The sequence below is a fragment of the Salvelinus alpinus genome, chromosome 20 (assembly GCF_045679555.1).
Source record: "Salvelinus alpinus chromosome 20, SLU_Salpinus.1, whole genome shotgun sequence".
Classification (NCBI taxonomy): Eukaryota; Metazoa; Chordata; class Actinopteri; order Salmoniformes; family Salmonidae; genus Salvelinus; species Salvelinus alpinus.
The window spans coordinates 15,079,063-15,090,393 of NC_092105.1; the positions used below are offsets into that span (position 1 = coordinate 15,079,063).

At 39.8% G+C, this 11,331-nt stretch overlaps 1 protein-coding gene across 1 annotated transcript in view; it reads right to left on the minus strand.

Annotated features, from left to right (window-relative positions):
• Window positions 1–10,531, minus strand: part of nck2a (NCK adaptor protein 2a) — a 58,620-nt gene extending 48,089 nt beyond the window's left edge. Inside the window, exon 1 of the mRNA XM_071354624.1 lies at window positions 10,304–10,531. The gene's annotated coding sequence lies outside the window, so the exon portion shown is untranslated. The remainder of the gene's footprint in view (window positions 1–10,303) is intronic.
• Between the last annotated feature and the right edge of the window lie 800 nt (window positions 10,532–11,331).

Genomic DNA, 11,331 nt, shown 5'->3' on the forward strand with positions numbered 1-11,331 from the left:
CCCCATCCCTCATTACATAATACATCTCCAACCATCTGGGTCTGTGTCCATCTAGTCCTCTATTGGGCAGATGAACATTTTGCAGTAGGAGAAAGATCACAGAGAGTTTAGGACCAGCTACTGTGCTACCAAATCAGTGGTGTTGTGGTTTAGGACCAGCTACTGTGCTACCAAACCAGTGGTGTTGTGGTTTAGGACCAGCTACTGTGCTACCAAACCAGTGGTGTTGTGGTTTAGGACCAGCTACTGTGCTACCAAACCAGTGGTGTTGTGGTTTAGGACCAGCTACTGTGCTACCAAACCAGTGGTGTTGTGGTTTAGGACCAGCTACTGTGCTACCAAACCAGTGGTGTTGTGGTTTAGGACCAGCTACTGTGCTACCAAACCAGTGGTGTTGTGGTTTAGGACCAGCTACTGTGCTACCAAATCAGTGGTGTTGTGGTTTAGGACCAGCTACTGTGCTACCAAACCAGTGGTGTTGTGGTTTAGGACCAGCTACTGTGCTACCAAATCAGTGGTGTTGTGGTTTAGGACCAGCTACTGTGCTACCAAATCAGTGGTGTTGTGGTTTAGGACCAGCTACTGTGCTACCAAATCAGTGGTGTTGTGGTTTAGGACCAGCTACTGTGCTACCAAATCAGTGGTGTTGTGAATGGGTGGTTTTACAACACGGCTTCTTTTCTCTAACAAGCACAACAGATGAGGAATGATGACGTCTTGGTGATTCTGGGTCAGTTTTACACGTCACAGTGGAAGTCACAATTTATTGTGTAGCCTAGCTATAAATGTGTATGATTACACGTGTTCTATTTCCTATTTCTACAGATGGCCAGTCAGAAAATTGTCAAACGTATAACATATGATAAAACAATATGTTTGAGTGGAATGAGAAACCACTAAATATCAAGGGATGGGCTATGGGCTTGCAAGGCTCCACCAAGTCTTGAACACTATAATTATAGCCTTTTTAGAGAGACATTCAAGTCTATTTAGGTCAGTGTTCCAAAGAGACAGAGAGAACAAGAAACTGTTATAGATATACAGATCTGAAACAGATGGAGAAAGAGAGAAACATATATAAAGATCTGAAACACTGATATGGAGAGAGAAACTGTTAGATACATCTGAAACACAGATGGAGAGAGAAACTTAGATCTGAAACACCGATATGGAGAGAGAGAGAAATATATAGAGATCTGAAACACTGAGATCAAGACAGAGAAACTTATGTAGAGATATATGAAACACGGATATGAAGAGAGAGGAACTGTTAGATTTATATCTGAAATACTGAGAAGAGATCAAACACGGAACCTGGAGAAGTATTCATGCTTGAGAAAACGTATGCTACCAACTGAACAGCACAGACGGAAAAATACGAATTTCCTCACCATTGCATGTTGCCTACATTTAGAAGTACCTACCAACAAGTCCCCAAATTGACTAAATGTTTTTTTTTTAAATACAGTTGTTAAAAATGCAAGATTCCAGTAGTTGAGACCCCTTGCACTAGAGGTTTGGGGACGTTTAGGCGCCTGAAAGAGTCTGCGTCTTCAACGGACAAATAGTTGACTGTCTCACACGGTGGTTAATACACCCGGTCTACAAACAAACAGCGAATGGATTTACCCTGGAGCTCCATACAGCTCTTTTGTTTAAAATCAGAGACTGGTACTGAAGGAGATTGGTACTGAAGTGTGTACACAACTAATTCTATCTTAGGGAAGGGTAGGATGGTGGTAGCCTATGTCACAGACATAGCCAGAGCATTTAGTCCTACAGCTATTTAAGACAGAACAACGTCCCATAGTTGGTGTGATATTACAAAGCAGGTTTAAAATCAAATCAAATTTTATTAGGTCACATGCACCGAATACAACAGGTGTACAACACATGCACCTTACAGTGAAATGCTTACTTACGAGCCCCTAACCAACAGTGCAGTTTCAAAAAATATGGATAAGAATAAGAGATAACAGTAGCAAGTAATTAAAGAGCTGCAGTAAAAAATAACAATATATACAGGGGGGTGTCGGTACAGAGTCAATGTGCGGGTGCACCAGTTAGTTGAGGTAGTATGTACATTAGAGGTCAACCGATTAATTGGCATGGCCGATTAATTTTGGCCGATTTCAAGTTCTCATAAAAATCAGTTATCGGCCTTTTTGGATGCCGATTATGGCCAATTACATTGCAATCCACGAAGAGACTGCGTGGCAGGCTGACCACCTGTTACGCGAGTGCAGCATCAAAGGGACCTGCGGCTGCAAGGAGCCAAGGTAAGTTGCTACCTAGCATTAAACTTATCTTATAAAAAAAACTATCTTAACATATTCACTAGTTAACCTAGTAATATCATCAACCATGTGTAGTTAACTAGCTTGTCCTGCGTTGCATATAATCAATGCGGTGCATGTTAATTTATCATCGAATCACAGCCTACTTCAACTTCGCCAAACGAGCGATGATTTAACAAAAGCACATTTGCGAAAAAAGCAGAATCGTTGCACAAATGCACCTAACCATAAACATCAATGCCTTTCTTAAAATCAATACACGGAAATATATATTTTTTAAACCTACATATTTAGTTAAAAGAAATGCATGTTAGCAGTCAATATTAACTAGAGAAATTGTCATTTCTCTTGCGTTCAGGGCAAGCAGAGTCAGGGTATATGCAGCAATTTGGGCCGCCTGGCTAGTTGCGAACTGTGTGATGACCATTTCTTCCTAACACAGACTAATTCATTTGCCAGAACTTTACATAATTATGACATAACATTGAAAGTTGTGCAATGTAACATCAATATTTAGACTTAGGGTTGCCACCCGTTCTATAAAATACGTAACGGTTCCTTATTTCACTGAAAGAATAAACGTTTTGTTTTCGAAAATATAGTTTCCGGATTTGACCATATAAATGACCAAAGGCTCGTATTTCTGTGTGTTTATTATTTTACAATTAAGTCTATGATTTGATAGAGCAGACTGACTGAGTGGTGGTAGGCAGCAGCAGGCTCGTAAGCATTAATTCAAACAGCACTTTACTGCGTTTGCCAGCAGCTCTTAGCAATGCTTGAGACACAGCGCTGTTTATGAGTTCAAGCCTATCAACTCCCGAGATTAGGCTGGCAATACCAAAGTGCCTATAAAAACATCCAATAGTCAAAAGGTATATGAAATACAAATGGTATAGAGAGAAATAGTCGACACATCATAATGCCTATAGCGACAACCTAAAACTTCTTAACTGGGAATATTGAAGACTCATGTTAAATGGAACCACCAGCTTTCATATGTTCTCATGTTCTGAGCAAGGAACTTAAACGTCATCTTTTTTACATGGCACAATACTGCACTTTTATTTCTTCTCAAACACTGTTTATGCATTATTTAAACCAAATTGAACATGTTTCATAATTTATTTGAGACTAAATTGATTTTATTTATGAATTAAGTTAAAATAAGTGTTCATTGTTCATTCAGTATTGTTGTAATTGTCATTATTACACATATTTTTTTTAATGTATATATATATAGCATTTTTTATTAAAAAAAATAAATACAGTATATATATATACAGTGGGGAGAACAAGTATTTGATACACTGCCGATTTTGCAGGTTTTCCTACTTACAAAGCATGTAGAGGTCTGTAATTTTTATCATAGGTACACTTCAACTGTGAGAGACGGAATCTAAAACAAAAATCCAGAAAATCACATTGTATGATTTTTAAATAATTAATTTGCATTTTATTGCATGACATAAGTATTTGATCACCTACCAACCAGTAAGAATTCCGGCTCTCACAGACCTGTTAGTTTTTCTTTAAGAAGCCCTCCTGTTCTCCACTCATTACCTGTATTAACTGCACCTGTTTGAACTCGTTACCTGTATGAAAGACACCTGTCCACACACTCAATCAAACAGATTCCAACCTCTCCACAATGGCCAAGACCAGAGAGCTGTGTAAGGACATCAGGGATAAAATTGTAGACCTGCACAAGGCTGGGATGGGCTACAGGACAATAGGCAAGCAGCTTGGTGAGAAGGAAACAACTGTTGGCGCAATTATTCGAAAATGGAAGAAGTTCAAGATGACGGTCAATCACCCTCGGTCTGGGGCTCCATGCAAGATTTCACCTCGTGGGGCATCAATGATCATGAGGAAGGTGAGGGATCAGCCCAGAACTACACGGCAGGACCTGGTCAATGACCTGAAGAGAGCTGGGACCACAGTCTCAAAGAAAACCATTAGTAACACACTACGCCGTCATGGATTAAAATCCTGCAGCGCACGCAAGGTCCCCCTGCTTAAGCCAGTGCATGTCCAGGCCTGTCTGAAGTTTGCCAATGACCATCTGGATGATCCAGAGGAGGAATGGGAGAAGGTCATGTGGTCTGATGAGACAAAAATAGAGCTTTTTGGTCAAACTCCACTCGCCGTGTTTGGAGGAAGAAGAAGTATGAGTACAACCCCAAGAACACCATCCCAACCGTGAAGCATGGAGGTGGAAACATCATTCTTTGGGGATGCTTTTCTGCAAAGGGGACAGGACGACTGCACCGTATTGAGGGGAGGATGGATGGGGCCATGTATCGCGAGATCTTGGCCAACAACCTCCTTCCCTCAGTAAGAGCATTGAAGATGGGTCGTGGCTGGGTCTTCCAGCATGACAACGACACGAAGCACACAGCCATGGCAACTAAGGAGTGGCTCCGTAAGAAGCATCTCAAGGTCCTGGAGTGGCCTAGCCAGTCTCCAGACCTGAACCCAATAGAAAATCTTTGGAGGGAGCTGAAAGTCCGTATTGCCCAGCGACAGCCCCGAAACCTGAAGGATCTGGAGAAGATCTGTAGGGAGGAGTGGGCCAAAATCCCTGCTGCAGTGTGTGCAAACCTAGTCAAGAACTACAGGAAACGTATGATCTCTGTAATTGCAAACAAAGGTTTCTGTACCAAATATTAAGTACTGCTTTTCTGATGTATCAAATACTTATGTCATGCAATAAAATGCAAATTAATTACTTAAAAATCATACAATGTGATTTTCTGGATTTTTGTTTTAGATTCCGTCTCTCATAGTTGAAGTGTACCTATGATAAAAAATTACAGACCTCTACATGCTTTGTAAGTAGGAAAACCTGCAAAATCGGCAGTGTATCAAATACTTGTTCTCCCCACTGTTTTTTTTTAAATAATAACAATTTATTATTATTATTTTAAAATCGGCATCGGCTTTTTTTGGTACTCCAATAATCGGTATTGATAAATCATAAATCGGTCGAACTCTAATGTACATTTAGGTAGAGTTAAAGTGGCTATGCATAGATGACATGTCTTTAGTTTCCAAGTGACTGGACAGACTTTAAATCAGACCTGATGTGATTGAGTTTATGACCGTTGCATCAACCTTTCTTGGACGGTTGAGTCAGCCATAGAAAAACCATTCTGGGATAGGCTACATTTTCGCTCTAGCTAACAGACTATGGATTTCTACTATCAGCACTAAATACTGCTGAACGATTAGTGCTTTTTGAGGTCAGTTCTGTTGTTTCGGTCCGATTATTTAAAAAAAAATATATATTTGTTTACATTAAATGCACTATGCATTGTTTGGGTTGAATGGTGTAACACTGAATAAAAGTCATATGATGATAGTGACTGCCTATTATCGCTTATGACTAATTAACCATCAGTTATTCACATTGCTGATATCTTTATTTCATTCCAAGTCATCGCCTCATCTCTACAGAGTCATCGCCTCATCTCTACAGAGTCATCGCCTCATCTCTACAGAGTCATCGCCTCATCTCTACAGAGTCAACGCCTCATCTCTACAGAGTCATCGCCTCATCTCTACAGAGTCATCGCCTCATCTCTACAGAGTCATCGCCTCATCTCTACAGAGTCATCGCCTCATCTCTACAGAGTCATCGCCTCATCTCTACAGAGCTGCTGCCTATGCTGTCTGACAAAACCACTATTTTTGTATCTCAAAATAAATAAGGCATACTTCTGTGACTGCTTAATACCAAATATAAATCACTTAGATCATGTATTATCAGGCTTGCGAAGCAACTGCTTCCTATTCCTCTCGATCATGTGTTTTCTTCTCTAGTGTCTGCACCGCACAGACCAGACAATCCCTGGTTTTCAGATAACTTGGCAGAATGAATTAGAAAGAAATATCTCTTGGGCTCAAGTTAGACATACAAATGCTCCTGTTGACTGGGCCTCCTTCAGAGCGCTAAGAAACAAATGCACAGGATTGATCAGGAAGTTCAAATCAGATTACTATTTAAATGCAGTCACAGAACCTAAACAACCCTACCAAGTTCTGGAAGCTAATCCAATCAGTGTCAGGTTATAATGTATCCTCTGGCCTTCCTGACCATTTAATGATGGATTCTAATGAAGTGAAGGATAAAGCCAATATTGTAGGGGTTTTTAACAAGCACTTCATACCTGCTGGTTCAGTTTTTGATAATGGTGGGGCCCAGGACTCTAATGCAAGCTCTGTTAGTCAACTACGATATAGTCCCTCATGTGAACCATTTTAACCTTGAGCCTGTTTCTTATACTGAGGTCTATAAAGCACTAAAAGGCAATAGACATTAAAAAGTCTACAGGTCCAGACAACCTGGATCCCTACCTCTTAAAGATAGCAGCTGGTATTATTACTGAACCTGTGGCTCACATTTTCAACTTGAATATCGACCAATTCCATACCCAGCATTTGGAAATCAGCTTATGTCCTCCCACTGCTAAAGGGTGGAGATCCCTTGGATGCTAATAACTATTGTCCTATCTCTAAACTCCCTATCCTGGCCAAAGTCTATGAATCCCTAGTGAACTCAGTTAAAAAAGTTAATTGAAAAGAACACACTGAGCGGGGTTCAGTCTGGCTTTAGATCGGGGCACAGCACCACAACTGCAGCTACGGCAGTGGCAAATTACATCATTAATGCACTTGATAAAAAGCAACATTGTGCTGCTCTGTTTGTGGATTTATCAAAGGTCTTTGATTCAGTTGACCATTAATTGTTGCTAGTTAGACTCAGAAACATTGTTCTCAGTGAAGGGGCAGTAACTTGGTTTAGAAACCATCTTTCTGACAGAACACAATGTGTATATACTGACAATCACAAGTCTAGCTTTCTAGAGATTAATAGAGGTGTGCCCCAGGGTTCCATTTTAGCTCCTGTGTTCACAATTTTTATTAATGATTTGGGAAATGGGATGCAACCAGCAAAGTTCCATCTATATGCAGATGATACAGTCATATATTAATGTGCTCCTTCTCTGGTTCAGGGTGTTGAAGAGCTCCAGACTGCTTTTTAGTCACTGCAGGCCTCGCTTTATGGTCTAAATGCATGACCTTTACCAGAGCTAGAACTCTGCCAGAGAAGGTTAGCATTGTCACATATGGTGGCTTATCCATTGAAAACGTGTTATCCTACAAATACCTAGGTATTTGGTTGGATGACAAGTTGTCCTTTAAAGTTCATGTGGATAATCTTGAGACAAAGCTTAAATTGAAATTTGATTTTCATTTTCGTAATAAGGCTTGCTTCCCGCTTATGGCTAGAAATAAGCTTGTTCAGGCCACTTTTCTCTCTGTAATTGATTATGGTGACTTGTTGTATATGCATGCAACCTCCTCCGTCTTACAGAGACTGGACTCTGTTTATCATGCATCCTTGCACTTTATTACAAATGCCAAGTCACTCACCCAGCATTGCACCTTGTACCGAATGGTTGGTTGGACCTCACTTTATATGCGCAGAAAGATACATTTGTATGTGTTCATCTACAAAGCCCTTTTGGGTAAACTCCCTCTCTACCTCTGTAGTCTGGTCTCCTTCACTACCAGCAGGTAAACTCCCTCTATACCTCTGTAGTCTGGTCTCCTTCACTACTAGCAGTTACCATACCCGGTCTGCTAGGTGGTTGCTACTTAAAGTCCCCAGGACATTCACAGTATTAGGCAAGACTACCTTCTCTTCTTGTGCATCAGAGGCATGGAATAGTCTACAATCTATGCTTCATCTAGATATGTTAGTGCCACTGAATGAATTACAAATATTGATAGAATTACGGAGGAGTGTAAATGCTTTTTTAGGCTGGATCATGTTGTGTTGTATGTTTTAATGATGTAATGTATTGATTGTTTCTGCCTTCTTGGCCAGGTCTCCCTTGAAAAAGAGACTCTGGGTCTCAGTGTGCTTTTCCAGGTTAAATAAAGGTTAAATAAAAGGTTAAATAAAGGTTAAATAATTGGGAGGCTGGACACTGATCATGAGTCAGATTTAGTCTATTTGAGCAGACATTTGAAGATCATGTAAGGATATCTATTGAAATCAGTTAAAAATGTTATATATGGATCCATGAATGATCAGATAATGACTACAGATATGATACATTTCTGAAAGTGGATTCGTTCATGCCTAAGTATAAAGGCTTAGATATGTCAGCATGTTGACACATACCCTTTTGCGATATCAAAATATTCTACCAATATGTAAGAGGGTGCACACGCATCAGGGGCATGTCTTGAAGAGAGCTCATCCCAGATATCTCCCTGGACTCATAAGGTAGCAGGGAGATTTCTAAGGTCCGGATTGGATGCATGTAGAAACTGTCCCATTACGGAGAATATCCAAGGTCCATATGAAATTAAGGACATGCGTATCCGGATAAATATAGCTATCACCTGATATTGACCCTTTTCTCCCAGTGCATTTTATTTGAAATCAATGACAGTAAGGTACATAATTGTTACCCAGAAATTATTTGATATTGAGGTAAAAACAGCTGCATTGGACCTTTAACAACAAGCCTACAGAGAATGCCAGAACCTGCATTTACATACCTGTCATTGCAACAAGGGCAGCCAACCATGTCCCGTAAAAACGGGGTTGCCATGGTGACCTACCTCTCAAAGGGGTGTATCTGCTAGGTGCGGCCCAAAACTACACCTGTCCCGCTGACTGTCCCAGATACAGAACCTTCATCCGTGTCACATAAAACTGATCTGATAAGGACAAGAAAGCTGATAAGCTAAATGTCCTTATGAGTCTGTTAATCAGTGGAACGTTTTTCATATTACTGTCCGCAGCACGGAGATAAATGTGTTAGTTCTGGCATTTATGTGACATTTGCAGCACCGGTAAAAAATGGGATTAATGCCTGACTGTAAAGTACAGTATCTCTCGATGGAACCACTTCACACCTCTGAAAGCCTGATGGAATAACATAAGGGTGCTGTGGAGTGGTGGTGTGAGTGCGTTCATTTGCATAGATGTCAGCCTTGGGCTAAATGATGGTCTCTAAACAGTAGCCTAGTAGACAAAAGAGTGGTGGATTATAAATTATATTTCTTTAGTTGTTTCTGTCATTGCTCTTTTGTCTGGACTGTGTTTGAAAGAAGTTCATTAACCATTCTTCCAGACTGCAAAACAGGTTACTACTGTATGTAATCCCTGTCGGCTCTCGTAGCCTACAATGTGAAGCTCCTTTTTTTTCTGGCAACAAAATATATTTTTCCTCAATGTGTGATAAAGGTTTGCTACGAAGATTGTTTAATTGTCTAAGCGAAGCTGTTGAAGCAAAATGCTCATACCAACGAATATGAGATGTGTGCGGGAATCTAGGTTTTGATTGGATTGTAGACCAATTGTGGGAAAAGGTTATTGGCTACGGGATAGCATTTAGCAGTTCTCCAATTGAGAGAACCTGAAAACCACAAATAGACAAAACTGAAAGTAAGAGGAACTCTTAAAAGAAAAACAGCCTACAGTACAAACCAGACAATAATTGGTTTCAAACAGTTGAAGCACAAGAGATACAAATGAATGAGTCGAATGTTAATTTACACGATATACTCTACTAGCATATTCTAGCCTACTTCTAAGAATAAGTGCATTATTTCATGTAAAAAGACACAAAAATAGCATTCCCGTTAACCATATTTAAACAATCCTGTAAAAACGCACATATAGCCTAACAACTGTACCGCCAGTGTGTGGACACGACGACACAGTGACTGAAAGAAAGAATCAGAAAGTGACGTTTAGTTTAGTGTTCTGACAAAATGGTCCATGAATATTGTCCACGTCTAGGCCTTGTACCAAACGCTAAATAGGCTTCTGTGTATAATGTTTATAACCACTGACTTGTCATGGTTCGCAATGCTACATTTGTGAAAAGAAAATACAGCGACTATAGGCTATAGTTCTCGCCACAAACATCACCCGGGGCGACCACACCAACTTTACGCTCAGTTAATTTTTTCCTTACCTTTGTGTTCACTCCAACGAGAACTGGCAACGGGGACTGACGAAGCACACACACTCGAACAAGAACGAAAATAAATCGTTTCCACAAACCAGTCGAGTCGTAAGCAAAAGCGCAACAAAATTAATTCACGTACTTTCTATGGTTTCTCAAAACAATTCCTTTCACGTAGCTGCCTCCACCTCAATTCACTCGACCTAGTGACGTCACCGCTGCCAACGCAGGCTTGCGGGGGGTGTTGCGTTCATGGCTAGATGGGATACTTAAAACTTGTGTCTATATATATATAAAATACATTTTATATATATTTATATACAGTACCAGTCAAAATTTTGGACACAACTACTCATTCCAGGGTTTTTCTGTATTTTTATTATTTTCTTAATTGTAGAATAATAGTAAAGACATCAAAACTATGAAATAACACATATGGGATCATGTAGTAACCAAAAAAGTGTTAAACAAATCAAATATATTTTATTTATTTTATTTCAAATAGCCACCCTTTGCCTTGATGACAGCTTTGTACACTCTTGGCATTCTCTCAACCATCTTCATGAGGTAGTCACCTGGAATGCATTTTAATTAACAGGAATGCATTTCAATTAACAGGTGTTAACTTCTCTTGGGCACGTGAGACGGTTGCGTCCCACCACTTCAACAGCCAGTGAAACTGCTGGGCGCCAAATTCAAATACAGAAATACTCATTATAAAAATTCAGAAAACAAAACATATTTTACATAGGTTTAAAGATTAACTTCTTGTGAATCCAACCACGATGTCAGATTTTAAAAAATGCTTTACGGCGAAAGCATACATTACAATTATGAGAACATAGCCCACAAGACAAATCATTACAAACAGTAGCCAGCCAGATAGAACAGTTACACAATTTAGAAATAGAGATAAAATTAATCCCTTACCTTTGATGATATTCATATGGTTCATATGGTTGCATTCATTTAATCAATAAATGTTCCTCTTGTTCGATAAAGTCTCTTTATACCCAAAAACCTCCGTTTTGTTCGCG